Genomic DNA, 17,746 nt, shown 5'->3' with positions numbered 1-17,746 from the left:
TCTTAGTTGCTCTAACTAGCGCCTAGTTATAAAGAAGTAATTATTAATAATTAATATAAGCACAAAGTAGATAAATTACTAAACTTTTCTACTAGACTAATTTATATAGCTATCTACTTACTAACTACTATAGCGCTAATCTCTTTAATTATAACTCTTATAGTTACTCTTATTAAAGGCTAGCTTACTATTTTAGCTATTCTTAAAGTTCTTAACCTAAGCTTATAGACAAGTAGTCTTAGTAGCTTAAGTTTATATATAAATCTTAAGCTATATCTAATTATACTTAGTACGTAGTAGTGCCTCTGCGTGCTTAGCCTTAGCTAGCTAACGCTAAGTATAGTAATAGAACCTATTACTTATAACACTAGATATAGAGCTATTAGACTAGTAACTATATAGCTAAGAATTATAATAATAAAAATAATTATTGCGTAGCTAAGACTAATAATTACGCTACTAAGACTAGTAGTTACGCTACTAAGACTAATAATAACTATACTAATTCTACTACTAATTCTGTAGTAGCTAATTTCTAAATTAAAGAGCTTATAGCTAGAAAGTTAGTAGTAGTAGCTACTAGAATAAGCTCTAATAATAATAGTCTAAGTATTATAGTATTAGATTAAAGGCTATAGATAGATAACTCTAAGTAGAAATTATAGGCAGAGGCATTTAACTACTACCTATATTAATCTCTTTTATTTTTTTACTTAGTATTATAGACTTACTATAAGTACTATATTAATTAGAGTCTTAAGAAGTTATAGGTAGAGCACTCTTTAAGCTCTTCTTACCTAAGAACTTAGAAGTTCTATCTAATAATTTAGCTAGAGTCTTAGAACTACTCTTAGCTTCTTTCTTCTACTTTTTATAAGTATAGAGATCTTAGTAAAGCTACTTACAATACTTAATAGTGTTCTTAGAGCTCTAGTACTATTATTAAGTTAGTAAAAGATTAAAAGAACTAAAGAGAAGAGAATTATAAACTTACTTTAGAACTATAGTAATCTACTAAGCTTATAAAGTAATTATATAAATCTTAATTAGTAGTATAGTAGTTATAAGAGTTATAGAATAAATAACACGTAACCTAATAAAGTTACTTAAAATAATTAGCTTTCTAAATATTATTAAGAAGCTACTAATAGATATAACGCTTATACTTAGAAACTTAAGAAGCGTTATAGTTAGGTAATACTCTAACTTACTTACGCTAATAACTAGTATATATTAGATATAGATAATTTAGAAAAGTTTTAGGCGTAGAAGCTTTACTCTTAGACTTCTTATAAAAGTAACTATAACTATAACTATTACTTAGAGACGCTTACTTCTCTTAATTTTAAGCGTCTTAGTTCTTAACGTAGTTAAATTACTAAAGGTCTAAATTCTAAGTTTAGAAAGTATTATTAGTAATAAAGATACTACTCTTAGAAATAGGCTTAATAGTCTCTTAGACGTTCTAGTTATTAAGGTTATTAAACTAAGAGGTCTTATAATCTAAGTAGGTATGCTTAGCGTATAACTCTAATTACTTATAATTCTTATAGAAGTTATTATTACTAAAGCTACTAGTTGCTTTAAAGCTCTAACTTAGTTAATTATTAGAATTTATAAAGCTTTAAGATAGTTAAGTATTAGAAGCCTAATTACCTTAGGTAAAGCTACTAGAGAATAGGCTATTAGCTACTATTATTTTAAAAAGAGAAGGTAGAATTTAAGTAGTAGCGTCTTTAAGTTAAGCGTAGTAGAGAGATTAAGCGCTTAACTATAGAGCGCTATTAAGTAGAGCGCTATTACACTAAGCGCTATTACGCTAAGTGCTAGCTTATATATTATAATTACTACTACTAAAGGTATTATAATTAGAGCGTAGAATACTATTATAGTAGAAGCTAGAGCGCTAGCGCTTATAGCTAGAGTTAGAGTTAGAAGTTAGGTTATTAGACTAAATTATAATAGTTAGCTATTAATTTAAGTATAAGAGTAAGAACTTACTATAGTAATAGAGAAGATAGAAAAGTAAGTAGAGTAAAGAAGTAAGTAGAGTAGTATATTAAGTAGAATAGTGTATTAAGTAGAGTAGAGAATTAAGCGTAGAGCTTAAGAGCGCTAAGGCTTAAGAGCTAAGAATTTTAAGTAGATAAGTTAATTAGATAGGTAGCTTGTTAGCTTATTAGCTTAAGCGTCTTAATAATATAAAAGTAGATAATTATAGTAGAGAAAAGAAGAATTAGAAGACTTATTATTATAAAGTCTCTAATTCTAGCCTAAGCGCGCACTTATATAGAAAGCTAGTGTAGCTTGTTAAGCTATTAATTACGCTATAAACTTTACCTAGAAGAGACTAGAAGCCTAGATCTTACTATTAGAATTATCTCTTACTAGTTAGATGCCTAGATTCTTATAGCTATTAGCTATATTCTAAGCTATTATAAGGTAATTCTTAAACTAATAGAGTTAATTTCTAGACTATTAGGCCTTATTTAAATAAGTAAGAGCTTACTACTATTAGTATTAAGTATAATTAAATAATTAGTTAGGCTGTAACCTACTACTACGCTCTAGATTCTTAAGCCTAGACTCTACTAGAGTATACTAATTATAGTAGATTTAATAAGATTAGTTTTAGTAAAGTAGATTAATACTTTTACTACTCTAGAAAGTATATTAAAGTTAGAGAGTAGTTATAATTACTTAATTATAGATACGTAATTGCTTAGCTCTTAGGTATATAGCTAGAGATTTTATTTTAACTTTCTTTTAAAGTAGATTAATTATAATATACTTAATTATCTCTAATTATTAATTATCTCTAGCTCTAATAAGTAACTAACTAAAACTTAACTTATTTAGTTTTCTATTTTAGAAAAACTACGCGCTACCTTTAAGTGTATATTTTATCTACTAAAGGCTTATTAAAATAATAGTTTAACTAGGCTTTAAAAGAGACATAATTATTACGTAATATAATAGAATAAGTAATAGGTAAGTATATAAAATAGAGAATAAGATAATATATAGAATAGTATACCTAAGAGACGTGTAGAAGTAAACTGTAAGCTATAGAAACCTAATAGTATAGATATCTAAGAAGTAGGTACACTAAGAGACTTCTAATAATATAAATAATTAGATAATAATAACTACTACTTAAGCTAATAGATAATATAGCTATAGTAGCGCTGTGCTAAGTAATATAAAGAGCTAGACAAAAGGTTTAGACTAGGCTAATTACTCTTTAGATAGCTATATAAATAGAAAATAATATAATAGAAAGTATATAGCTATATTATTTTACTAAGAATAAATAATAAGATCTAAGAAAGGTTAGAAGAGCTAATATAGTAGATCTTAATTCTAGTATAGCTAGAAAGAAAAAGACTAAATAATAAAATAGTAGTAGAAAGCTATTATAGTATATAAAAAAGGTAGTAATAGCTCTTCTAGCAAAGAACACCTAACTTTATTAGTAAGTAAATAGTTAAACCTAATTAATAGTACTTATACGTTTAATATTTACACTAGCTATTATACTATTTATAATACTTATATACTATCTTATATAAATAAGTAAGAGTTAATCTAATAAGACTAAAGTTAATAAATAATCTAAGTTAGTTACTAAAGCCTCTTTAAAAGCCTAGTTTACTAAATAACTATTTTTATCTTTCTAAACTAAGCCTATAAAATCTAAAGTAACACTTATATTATTCTAGAAGAATATTAAGATACTAGATATTCTAGAGTTCTTAGGCACTACTAGCTAGTAGCCTTAGGCATAACCTCTAGTATAACTCTAGAATAATAATATAGTAAAGCTCTTTTAGATAATAGCTTAGTCTCTCTAGTAGCTAGGTAATTACTCTTTAGTCTATTCTACCTAGCTTTCTCTATACTTATTAGAGATAGTTCTAGTATTTAATAGAACTAATATTACTACGTTTCTTAAGTGTTTTAAGAATATATTAAAGTACTATAAGTTTATAGATAAGATAAAGATTAATTACCTTTTAGCGTACTATAAACTTAAGTAGAAAGTAATTATCTAAGCTTTAAATAAATATTCTAACGCTCTAGTTACTAAATTCTAGAAGAAGTTTAGAGAGGCTCTTAGAAAGCTCTTTTATACTAATAATAAAGACTAATAAAAAGCTTAGACTAAGTACTTTAAGTACTAGCTTCTCTAGTGCTAAGCAAAGTTTAATTTAAATATTAAGAAGTATTTATAAAAGTTTTAGATTTGTAGTAAGCGCTATATTAAAGTATTAACTATTAATAAAGATTACTAAGGTTTCTACTTAGTTAAGAGACTACTCTTTAGATATACTATAAAGATACTTAATAAGTTTAGTTTAAAGACTAATAATCTAAAGGTATTTAACTACACTAAGATTAGTAACTACTTTACTACTTGTCTAGAAGTAGAGAAAGAAGCTTATATGCTTAACCTCTCTAAAGTAGTTAAAGAGATTATTCTAGAAGTTAAATTTAACTTAGCGTAGCTAATAGCCTATTAGTAATCTTAGTAACTAGTACTAACTCTCTAAGATAACTATACGCAGGCTTTCTAGCTATCTAAGCTTAACGTTCTACTCTAAGATAAGCTACTTAGGCTCTATATCTTCTAGTTTTTTTTAGAAAAAGTATCTACTAATATAGAGGTAGATAACTTAGTTAATAAGATACTTAACCTAAAGATTAATTATACTAGCCTAGAAATAGAACTATAGAAGATCTAGTAGACTTACTATAAAACTAAACTTATAAATAACTCTAATATATATAGTAAAGTAGACTATTAAGCTAATAAACGCGTAAACTACTTAAGAGCGTACTTACTCTAAGGCTAGAAGTAATTCTAGCTAAATAACTAGTATTAATCTTAGTAGTAGTAGTAATATAGTAGTTACTAATAGAATACTAGTTAGACTTTCTATAATAATTTCTAAGGCTTTTAGAATCTAGAAACTAGATATAATTAAGGTACTATAAATAGATAGACTCTTAGAGTAACTATAAATTATTAGGTATATAATAAGAGTAATTATTATAAGTAGAACTACCTAACTCTTTAAGTATATATAGATAAGAGCTAGCTTTATATAAATAAATAGAATATACTTTAGTAGAGTATACTAGAGAACCTCTAGAGTTATATTAATAATCTAGGCTAGAGACTATAGGCTAAGAGTATTTTAGCTAAGATTAAGCAATAATTTCTAAAGAAGAATATTAACTCTCTTATAGTTAACGTCTAGTTTAGTAACCTAAAGACTTTAATTAGTGTAGAGAATAATACTATTTTAGTTTAGCTTATACTAGACTCTACTAGAAGCCTCTAAGTAGATAATATAAAATAATTCTAGAAGCTTTTAAGCATCTTTACTAAAGATAAATTAGACTACTATCTATATCTAGCGAACTTAAATTAATATAATAATACTATTATAGCTATAACTATTTCTAGAGCATTCTTAGAACTTAAGAAAGTAGTATTTTATAATTCTTCTAAGGTTTAGAAGAAGATAATACTATAAAGACCTAGTAATAATTATATCTTTTATCTCTAAGGTTATAAGAATAGAATAGAATACTCTTTAAGCTATTAGGCGCTAAATAAGAAGAGAGTTATCTAATTTAGTAAAGAAGATAATCTTATATAACTAGATAATAGAGTATCTAGAACACTATAAGAATAATTAGAACTAAATTCTAAGATAACTAATAAGTAACTAAGAAAGCGTAAGATTATTAATAAGCTTAAGCCTAATATATAGGCTATAATCTATAGTATTCTAGGCACTTTAATTCTTCTTTAGATTAGTACTCTTCTTAGTAATATACTTAAAGTTTATAAAACGCTATTTAACTATAACTATATAAATAAAAAGCTAGATAAGTTTAAAGTTAATATTATTAAGACGTTAAGATAATAGGCTAGATAAGAAAAGCTTTAAGAAGAGAAAGAAGAATAGAAGTTTAATAAGCTTTTAGGCACTATAGTTAATATAATTATCTTTAGCACTCTCTCTAACTATATACTAGTAGAAGTAGAAGCTAGTAGAGTAGTTAACTACTACAGCCTAAAAGTAGAATACTAAACTAACTAGAAGATTAGCTATATATAATAGTATATTATTATAGATTAAAGCTAAGAGTATAACTTTAAAGATATAGATTATAACTACCTAAGAGATAATTAAGCGTATAACTAACTAATAGATATTAAGCACTTATATTAAGACTACCTAAAGGTCTCTATTAATATTAGAGAAAATTCTTTTCTCTACTTCTTAGACTTAGGCGCTAAGCTAAACACTATTAAGAGAGAAGTAGCTAAAAGAGCTATATTACTAATTATATTACTACTAGATAGTATAAAGGCTACTTAGATAGTTACTATAAATAGAAGTATAGTAAGCTTTATAGGTATTATCTAGAGTATCTCTATTATTATAGAGTAGATTAAAGTCTAAATAAACTTCTTTATTATAGAATTCTACACTAATCTAATTATTCTAGGTAACTCTTTTCTAATAAACGCTTAGGCGCGTATTAAGTATATAACTAATAGATTAATGTACTATTATATCTTTAGCGTAGATAGCTAAGCTAATATAAGATTTATATATACTAGAAGTAATAAGCTTATAGCTCTTAGTTTTTATACTAGACTTACGTTAGAAAAAGGTATAGAAGTGTAGTAGCTAGCGCTATACTCTAGCACGTAACTAAAGAGCTAGTAGATAGCGTAGTGTACGCATATATAGAGATAGTAGATATAATAATAGAGAAGATTAGAGATAGTAGACTAAATAGTAGTTAGATACCTATATAATCTATTAGTAAATAAGTTTTATAGAAGAAGCGCAGAGCTTTTAGAAAAGATCTAATAGTGTACTTATTAAGATTAAATAGTAAGTTAATAGGCCTTAGGTCTAATAGAAGCCTACTAATAAAAAATAATAAAGGCTTATATATTTTTAAGATAGAAGACGTTAAAAAGCTATTAGTCTAACTTTTAAGTAATATTATAAAAAGTATTAGTAATAAAGATACTATAAAATAAAGTAAGGTATTCTTCTAGATAAAGAACTTAGCTAAGGTAGATAAAGGCCTTATACTAAAGATTAATATAGTTATAGTGTTATATAAACCTACGCGCCTATCTACTAAGTATATAGTAAGTTAGCTAAATAATACTTAGATTAACAAAGCTTATAAGCGTAAAGACGTTAAGATTAAACCTATTAATAACTCTAGCTAACTAACGTAACCTATTAAGAGGTAGTTAGACTAGAAGAAGAAAGTAGTAGTAAAGTAAATACCTAATACTAATAGCTAATTAGCTCTATTTACTAAGTATTTTAAGCTATAATACGCTATATTTCTCTAAGGTACTTAAATAATACCTAAACGCATTTTAGAGATAAAAATCTTATTAGAGTTATTACTAGTAGAGAAAAATATACTCTTAGAAGTTCTTTACTAATAAAAAGTAGTACTAGCTTAGAACTTTAGAGAATCTAAAAGAGTTAGTAAAGACGTTATCTTTCTAGTTATTATTAATATAGTACTATATTAAGCCTAGAGAGCTAACTAGTTTCTAGTCTTAAGAAAGCTTTAGTAGGTTATAATTAATATAATTTAGAACTATATTAATAGAGGTATTATGCTAGTGTACAAGGTATTCTTATATAAATTAGATCTTTAACAACCTAAGAATTACCTAGAAAGAAAACGTTTTTTAATAAGAGCTCTTTAGAGATTATATTATTATTTACTATCTTATCTTTTACTTATACTTTTTAGTATTAGACTCTTATATAATACTTTAGATAATAGAATCTCTCTATAATAGAACTCTTTTCTACTAAACTAACGCCCTCTATACTTTCTTACCTATACTAACTACCTTATGTTCTTATAGTAATATATCTTTATACCTTCTAATACCTATATAAATAGCAAAGCCTATAGAGATGTATTCTACTATATAGTATAAGAAGTAGTTAGTATACGTTAATATAACGTATATAGTAATAATAACTACTATAAATATAATAAGTATAGACTTAGCTCTTTTCTTTAGGTTAGCTAAAACTATAATAGTAGTTGTGTTTAGGCTAACTACGTTCTTACTACTAAGTAATATTAGATAAGATAATTGTGTAGACAAGATAACTACTTAGAAATACTAAGAAATAGTAATTTAACTAATACTTAGAATAGTAATATTAGAAGTATAATAAAATGCTAGGCTAGCTAGGTTAACATAACACTATAATAGTATATTTAGAACATACACTAGTGTAAAACTATAGTTTAATAGAACTAATAACCTAATAGAGTATTATAGTAAGTAAAACGCTAAGCTATACTAACTATAAAGATATTTAGAAAGTATTCTCTGCTATTAGGCAGAGAATATTAAACACTATTAAGCATTTAGAACTTATCTTTTAATTATACAATCTCTATAGTATAGCAGCTATTTAGTATTTAATCTATTAAGTAAAGAAGTATTAGCTTCTTTATAAGTTATTTAGAACTATAATATTTACTAAAGAAATAGAAGAAGCGTAAGGCGTTAAGAGATCTAGCAATCTTTTCTTCTAAGTATTTATCTACTACTTCTTTAACTACTTTAATACTAAAGATACTAACCTCTAGAACTATCTCTAAAGCAGAGAGCACATTATTATTTATAATAGTAACTAATAGTATAGTTTCTATAGTTTACTCTAGACACGCTGCTTTAGTCTTTACTAGTAATAATATTACTAAGTTTCTTAAAGACTATAACTAATAAGCTAATAATAGAGGCCTCTCTAATAAGATAAGAGTTTCTATTCTTCTAGATTATATTAGTAATAAGAATTACTCTATTACTTATATTATTAAGCTCTTTACTAGTTATAAGAAGAAGAACTAGGCTAAGCTTAAGGTAAATATAAAGAAATACTAAGTAGATAAGAATACTACTATTAAGATAAGTAAGCGCTTATACTTATAAGCCTTTATTTATAAGTATATAAATAATCTACTTAGTCTTACTAAGTATTACACTTACTTCTACGTAATAGCAGAAGCTTACGTTGCTAATAAGTAAGTTTTATAGAAGAAACTTAGCTTTCTCTTCTACTATAAACTTCTAAAGTATAATAAGTAAATAGTTACTTTTATAATACTTAACGCTTCTAAAGGTAATAATTAGGCTAAGTACTATATAGATAAGATTTATACCTTTCTTAAGAAACACTATAGAAAGAATAACACTATTAATAATATATATACTTAGAAACGTAGTAGCATAGATACTAAGATAAAACGTATTATACTTACTAATAAGCGCGCTACTTTTAACTTAGAGAAGGTAAAGAGCGTAATTACTAATCTTAAGAAGTAATAGAAGAAGTAAGAATCTCTACTTTCTTCTAACGTAGATTCTAAGGTAGAATAACTTATAACTTTACTAAATAGACTAAAGCTTAACGTAGATATAGTTTATTTCTTTATAGCCTATTTATTAGTTACTCTAATCTTTAAGAACTTTTATAATACTTTATACTTTATAGACTATATAACTAAGAAAGAGCTCTTTATTAAAAGAAATAATAGTTCTTTTATTACTAAAGTATCTAGAAACATAGCTTCTAAGAGAGAAACTATTTAGTATAGAAAAGCTAAGTATACTAACACTTACTACATATATAATAAGAAGAGTTATAAGATTACTAATTATAAACTCTATAATAACTTTTGTAATCTAGATTAGATTAGCTACTATTAGAATAATAAGCGCAAGTAAGAAACGTACTATTTTAGCCTACTTTATAATTACCTTAATTAAATCTCTAGTACTTCTCTATTAACTTATAAGCTTAAATAGCTTAGGTCTAAGATTAAGAAGTATTTTAATATTACTAATAATATAATAGAGTAGCCTGCGTTTAGTGTTCTTTCTAAGAAGTTTAAGAGAGACTTTTACTTTAAGCATATTCTTAAGTAAATAAACTTAGCTAATATAATTACTTACTTAGACTATTACGTTAGTTATAAGAATGCTTAATAGTAGTTTATCTAGTTTTAGAAAGGTATTAAGTACTCTAAGAAGGCCTAGCTACTTAATAATATTAATTCTAATAGTATTATTATTAGTAGTAAGAACACTACTTTTCTCTATAGCGCTAAAGGTAATGCTATTAGATACCTAAATAAAAGTATTCTTAATAACTCTAATTAAGTTTATAATAGCTATGTTAAGAAAAGAGGTAGACTCTCTAAGTAGTTATAGAGCTCTTAGCTATTACCTAAGAAGAATATAATTAGCTAAGTTTCTAACTTATAGGCGTTAGACACTACTATAATACTAGAGAATAGTTAGTTAGAATAGCTATTTCTTTTATAAGCTTCTAATACGCTGTTTGTAGTTATGCGTCTACCTACTAATATCTATATTAATAATAGTATATTAGCTAATTCTAGATATTTATTATAAAGCTATAAGAAGAAGGTAGTTAAGTTCTTAGACGCTTTTTCTAACCTAGAACTTAAGAAGCTTATTAAAGAATAACCTAATTACATTATAATAGCGCTTCTAAGTTAGAAAGTATAAGAAGTAATAGTTTCTAATCTAATTAGTTAGAATAATATTACTAATTAATTGTATAATCTTCTAAAGAAGAATAGTATTAGTGTAGATAGTGTTAGAATAGTAAATAGCTTTAAGACTAGCTGCGCTATAGATTTTAGGTAGGCCTTATTTTTATCTAAAATCTATACGCTCTTTTACGCGTCTACGCTCTACTATTATAACTTCTATAAACGCCTATTATAACTTCTACTAACTATATAGTTATATTAATATAATACTAATACCTCTTATAATACTATTAATATATACTACTTAAATATACAAACTTAATATAAAGTTACTAGTTATAGTAACTTATAGAGTAATACTTTTAACTATATACTTACTAAGGCTATACGTAGAGTATAGTAACGCGCTAGACGCACATTTGTATAGATAGACCTACTAGAGGCCTAGATTTATATTTATAGTAATTCTATTAAATGTCTTATTAATATAGACGCGTAGATAAATATTCTTTACCTTAGCGCAGCGCGCGCGTTAAAGATACTATATAAGTACTAAATATAGAAGCTTAGTAACCTACTATAGAGTATTACTTCTACTAATAGTAGCTATAAACTATTTATTAGTACTACTTTTAATGTCTCTATACGTATTAGCACTATAGTTATTTATACTACTTTCTATATTATTACAAACTTTATACACTTAGCTATACTTAGAGAACTATAGTGTACAGCGTTATATATTAGAATATAATACAACGTATTTAGTAGAGTATAATATTATATTTAGTCTAAGAATAGAACTAAGTTAGTTTTCTTTATTACTTTAGATTCTAAGCCTATATACTTATTCTCTACTATAGATTATAAGTAAGAGAATAAGAATAATAACGCTATAGAATACATATAAGTTAGTACTATAACTAACTCTACTTTAGAGCTGCCTTAAGATCTTTTTATAGTTTAGTATCTACACTAGAGAGCGTAGTATAATCTAACGTATAGTTTTAAGTAATATAATATACTATTTCTAGTAAGTATCTAATAGATATAGAGAAAGTAGATATACTCTCTTTTTAATAATAGTGTAGAGGCACCTTAGGTAGATAAGAACACTAAGCTAATTGTTTAGTATAAATAGAAGCTTACTAAGTATACTATTATATATAAGATTAACTATAAGAAGATACTTAATTATACGCGTAGAACTTATTAGTAACTAGAGGTTACTATCTTATACAAGACTATAGATAAGAAAGTTTAACCTATTAACATTTCTTAAGTAGATAAGCTAATAAAGTTTAGATAGAAAGACTAGAAGAAATAAGCTATTTAGTGTTAACAACTTTACTTATTTATTTATAAACTAGACCTAGAACTATATAATAATATATTTAAACTATAATATACTATATTTCTATAAGAAACTTACCTTATACCTAAGAGACTAGCTAACCTTTATATTAGATTATAAGTTATATAAGAAGAGAGAGATCTCTTTATCTAGATACTCTATAATAAAGAAGTAGCTTTATTATAGAAATTTACTAAATCTAGTAGAATACACTCTAATATATATCTACTATATAAGATCTATATAGTTAAATATAAAGCTTAGTAAGCGCAAGACTTTGCTATTTCTAAGAAGCTTAAGTAGGTTATAGTAGATATAGCTAATGCTTGTCTTAATAGAGGTACCTAGAAACGCTATAATAGTTAGTATTATAACTTATAGTACTTAGTCTCTAAGAAGAATAGAGAAGCTTAATAGATCTCTAATACGTAAAAGATTAATACTATTAGTATACGTAATATAAACCTACTACTAATAGCTAATAAGTTCTCTAAACACTTTACTAGATATCTTATTAACTCTCTTATAGATCTCTACTTTAGTTATAATTAGATTACTCTTTATACTATAAGCTAGAACATAATAGTCTTTTAGATACTAGTTAGTCTTCTTTATTTATATACTATAGTTATAGAGGTAACTAACTTAGTTATAGTATTCTAGCGCGTTATAATAAAAATTCTTAAGAACTATTAGCTAAATATAATAGTGTTTGTTAATAATATTACTTATAGAGGTTCTAAAATAGACTATAGTAGTAAGATAGCTATGTCTAGTGTTTATTACTATATCTATAAATATATTCTCTAACTTAACTACGTTCTTGCAGACGTTAAGCGCGTAGAAGAAATAGTTTTTAGTAAGAAATGCTACTTCTTTATAGAGCGCCTAAAGGTTATTAGCTATAAGATTAGCTCTAAAGAACGCTATTCTAATAGTAAGAAGGTCTAGAAGCTTTTAGATTAGCTACCTTACTATAATATACGTAATATTTACTCTTTTCTTAGGCTATATATCTACTACTATATCTAGATAAAAGAATTTACTACTATTACTAAGCCTCTCTTTTATTTTCTTTATAGAGATATAAAGTATAAGTAGAGTCTAGATTAGAATTAAGTAATATACACACTTAAACACGCTATATACTTAGCACTAGCGCTAGTAAGCCTTAACTACTTAGATATATTAAAGTATAAAGTCTTTCTTATAACTAACACTAGTTAGAATAAAGAAGAAGCTTACCTTAAGTAGCTATAGGCTAATAGCAGACGCTACTCTATTTAATTTAAGAGTATACTCTAGTTAGTAAAAGAACGTCTTTAGTATTCTACTAAGTTAGAATGTAAGGTAGTGCTATAGGCTTTAAAAAAGTTTTGTATATACCTATATAGTATACACTTTACTATTAAAACTAATATAGTAATACTTATTACCTAGCTTAATTACTCTTCTACTAATAACTTAGAATTAGTTATAAATTAGTAGATCTCTACTATTCTTCTTTAGAACTTTAATATTATCTATGTCTCTAGAAAGAAGAACGTTGTTATAGACGCTCTCTCTTACTACTCTAAACCTAATAATTAGATTCTACTAGAAGAACCTAAGAATAATCTTAAAGAGTTTATTAACTATATAATTAGAAGTATAAAAGAAGAGCTACTACTTATTAGAGCGTTCTAGGTACTTAAGTATAAGTATGCTAAATAATCTAAGTAGATTACCTAGTTTCTTATTAACCTTAAGGTTTCTAAGAGTATAACACTAAAAGAGCTTTGCGTATAGAAGAAGAGAGCTCTAAACTTCTTTATATATAATTACGCGCTCTTTTATAAGATCTTAAGAAACGTAGCTATACGCTACGTTATTAATAACGCTAATATCTACTTATAAACTATATAGTTAATATATAAGACTATTAGCTACTATAGAACTAATACTATATACTTTATACTTTTCTAACGTTACTAGTAGCCTAACATATATAAAGACGTTTAAGAAAGAATTTAGCGTTGTTCTAAATACTAGCTTTACTTCTCTAAGAGAAGAGTTAATATATTAACTAATACGTATAGCTTTATAATCTAGAAGTTAGTTATAATTAATATAGTTTATATACCTTACTACTAAGGTAAGAAATATCTTGTTATTGCTAGAGAATACTTAAGTAGATAGCTAGAGGCTAGAGCGCTTTCTAATAATAAGTCTAGCACTATTACTAAGTTTATTTATAAGAATATTATTTATTAATAGAGTATAATACGTAAGCTTTTAGTTAATAGTAGACTAGACTTTACTAAGGTAGTAAAGTATCTTATAGCTAACTATAAGATTAAACGTATTTAGTTATTCTTATATAATCTATAGACTATAGGTAAGATTAAAGGTAGATATAAGTCTATTATTAATGCTCTTGCTAAGCTATTAGGCCTATAGATAAATAATTTACTTACTATTCTTCTTACTAACTATATTTCTACTTAGTCTTAGATAGGCTATTTACTATACTAGTTAATTACTAGTTAAAACCTAGTTCTTCTATTAGAATTAGAGCTTCTAATATAGCAGACTCTTCTATTCTAGAAAGTAAAGAATTACGTACAACTTCTAGTAATACGCGTAATATAACTAGACCTCTAGAACTAATTTACTAAGAATACTATTACCTGTACTAATTAACTATATTAAGCTAAGAAGAATTATTAGAATAATACTAAGAAGATACGCTATAAGAAGCTTTAACTTAGTAACCTAGTTCTTCTATAGAACTTTATATAGAAGATTAATATATCTAGAGATAAGAAGCTTAACGCTAGGTAGATAGGTCTATATTATATTTAACGCCTATAGCTAGAGTAAGGCACTTACTAGATTAAGAATCTTAATAGAACGCTACTTTTATATACTATTCTAGGTAAGAGACTAAAGCTCTTTTACTAACAAATACTAGAAAATATTACTAAGTAACATTATAGCTAGATAAAGCTCTATAACCTAGATAACTAGAAGAACACTAACGTCTCTACTAACGTGCTAGCTAGCTCTATTAATAATAATAAGAAAGATAGCTAGAATATCTCTTTCTAACTATAACTTAAGAAAGAGAAAGTAAGTAACGCTCTAAAACTTATTAGCTAGCCTAGCATTCTTTTAAGACTTATTAGTTAGCTAAGTATAGTTATTACTAAGCGCTTTATAGAAGAAGAATAGAGAGTATTTAGACTAGACTTTATTTCTTTCTTTAATTCTAATATATTATTAGCGTTAGATAGAGAAAGAGCTTAGACTATAGAATAGCCTTTACTTAAAAAAGAGAAAAGAGAGCTTACTATAGGCTTTCTTATCTAAAAGCTTCTTTAATAATATATAGTTTACTATTACTAAGTATTTAAAGCACACTTCTTTAGTCTCTTTTTATTTCTTTCTCTTCTATTACGTTAACTACACTATAAAGAATCTTAATATTATAAATACGTATAGACTATATTAGTTTTGTAGAGAAGTATTTTATAAGTTTTACTAAAACTAAAGAGATAGCGCTCTTCTTACTTTTAACCTTAATTTATTCTAGCTTCTTTTCTACTATACTTGTACTTTAATAGTAATAATAAGTTCTTACTTATTATACTTTTTTTCTAGCGTCTAACTTCTCTCTTTATAGTCTTAAACTATACTAGACAAACGTATTATAGACTATAAGATAAGTAGTAATAAAGATAGCATAGTGCTTATAGCAACGTTTAGCTAGAAGCTACTACTAGAGCCTAAGGTAAACGCTACTCTAAGTACTCTTTACTACCTCTAACTTCTCTACTATAATATTAATACTAGATAATATAGATAAAGAGTTTACTATATATATTAATACTTCTCTTTGTAAGCGCTAGGTAGTATACGTTTAGATACTCTTAGCAGAGTATAAGTACTATAAACTTTAAGATAAAGTAGAGAAGATAGCTACTACTATTCTTACTACCTTACTACATTCTATCTTATATTAGATTTTCTACTACTAGTTGTCTAGACTATAGAGTTGTATAACTACTAAGGCGTTACCTCTACCTAGTAATAACTATCTAGAATTAGTTAATCTACTATTCTAAGCTTCTTAAGCTACTTAAATTAGAGCTTAGAATAGTAATTTCTAGTTATATTAGCCTACCTATAGTTAGGTCTCTAAAAAGTAACTACTACTAGGTAGATAAGAACGTATCTATTCTACTACTATTTTAATATACTTAGAATACCTAGAGGTTATAGTAGCTATAATTCTACGTATAATAACTAGCTGTAACTCTACGCGTAACTACCTAGAAACTACTATAATAACTATAACTACCTTATCTTTAATAACTAATACTCTATTACTTTTATACGCTCTTAGAAGTAATAAGAGAAAGAGCTATAAGTATTATAGCTTTCTTATAACTTTAATATTAGAAATACTAGTGCTAATTATAATAAGCATTACTCTTTTAACTATCTTATCTAGCTTTAAACTTTCTTTAAACTATATTTATATAGCTATTATAGTTCTTTAGCTATAATTCTAATAATTATAGTCTATAATAGTTCTAACGTATAGATTTTAGGTAGGTTAGAATTTTACCTAAAATCTAGTTATTACTACTATAATAATATAACGCTATCTATTTACTAATATTATTATATGCGTAAGAACACTACTAAGTATAATAGCTAATTACGTAATTAATTACTTTACCTTTACTATAATTTTGCCTTCTAACTTTACCTATTAATATTATAATATTATAATACTATAATAGATAGAGGTCTTCTAATTATATATATATATATATACCTTTTCTTAGCTATTACTTCTTTTTTTCTTCTCTAATCTTCTTAATCTTTTCTTCTTACCTCTATATACTATAGTTACCTCTTAGAAGTAGGCTATATCTTCTTTCTCTCTTTATTAACTTAACCTTTCTTATTTTCTATCTTAGTAATTATAACTATAACTATAACTATAACTACTACGCCTAGTGTAGAAAAGTATAATAAGCCTATAGGCTACCTAAGCCTTCTTTATAACTTCTAGTTACTATTAACTCTATATATAAGAGCGCGCGCTTAGCCTACTATACTTATAACTAATTCTATAAATAAGCGTATAAGCGCAACTATATATATATATATATAAGCTTAGTACTATTAGTTCTATACTATAAGCTAGTCTAGTAAAAGTTTCTTTGTAAGAGCTAGTCTTAGATTACTAAAGAAAAATACCTACGCTGCTAGAGGCTTAGTAGAAGATAGCTAGTAATAAGAATAAGAGTAAGAGTAAAGCTATAAATACTAGAAAGTTAACTTTTTCTTATAGCTAAGGCTTTTCTTTATAAGAGACTTCTTTTTAGAAAAGTCTACCTTTTAAGCTCTACACACTTAGTCTAACTAAGAATTTTACTACTTTAGGTATCTATAGTTAAGCCTCTAGAAGCAACGCTAGCTCTTTCTCTACTACTTCTTCTAGTTTATATCTAAAGAAAAACACTCTTGTAATTATCTAGGCTCTATACACTAAAGCTAAGAACTAAGTTCTTACCTTAGCCTAGAACTAGAATCTCTAAAATCTAAATATTAATAGTAAGGTAATAGAGTTTATTACTAGTCTTAAATAGTAGTTTTCTAAGTAATAGAAGGTTATTCTTAATACGTTTATAACTAACGTAATCTTTCTATTTAACTAGATTACTAACTTTATTCTTAAAGTATCTAATATAGTTAAGGCGCTACTAGAGCTTATAGATAAGTATA

This window comes from Alternaria metachromatica, assembly GCF_023757995.1.
Source record: "Alternaria metachromatica strain BMP 0045 chromosome Unknown scaffold_8, whole genome shotgun sequence".
Taxonomy (NCBI): domain Eukaryota; kingdom Fungi; phylum Ascomycota; class Dothideomycetes; order Pleosporales; family Pleosporaceae; genus Alternaria; species Alternaria metachromatica.
Note: the sequence above shows the minus strand (reverse complement) of the source record.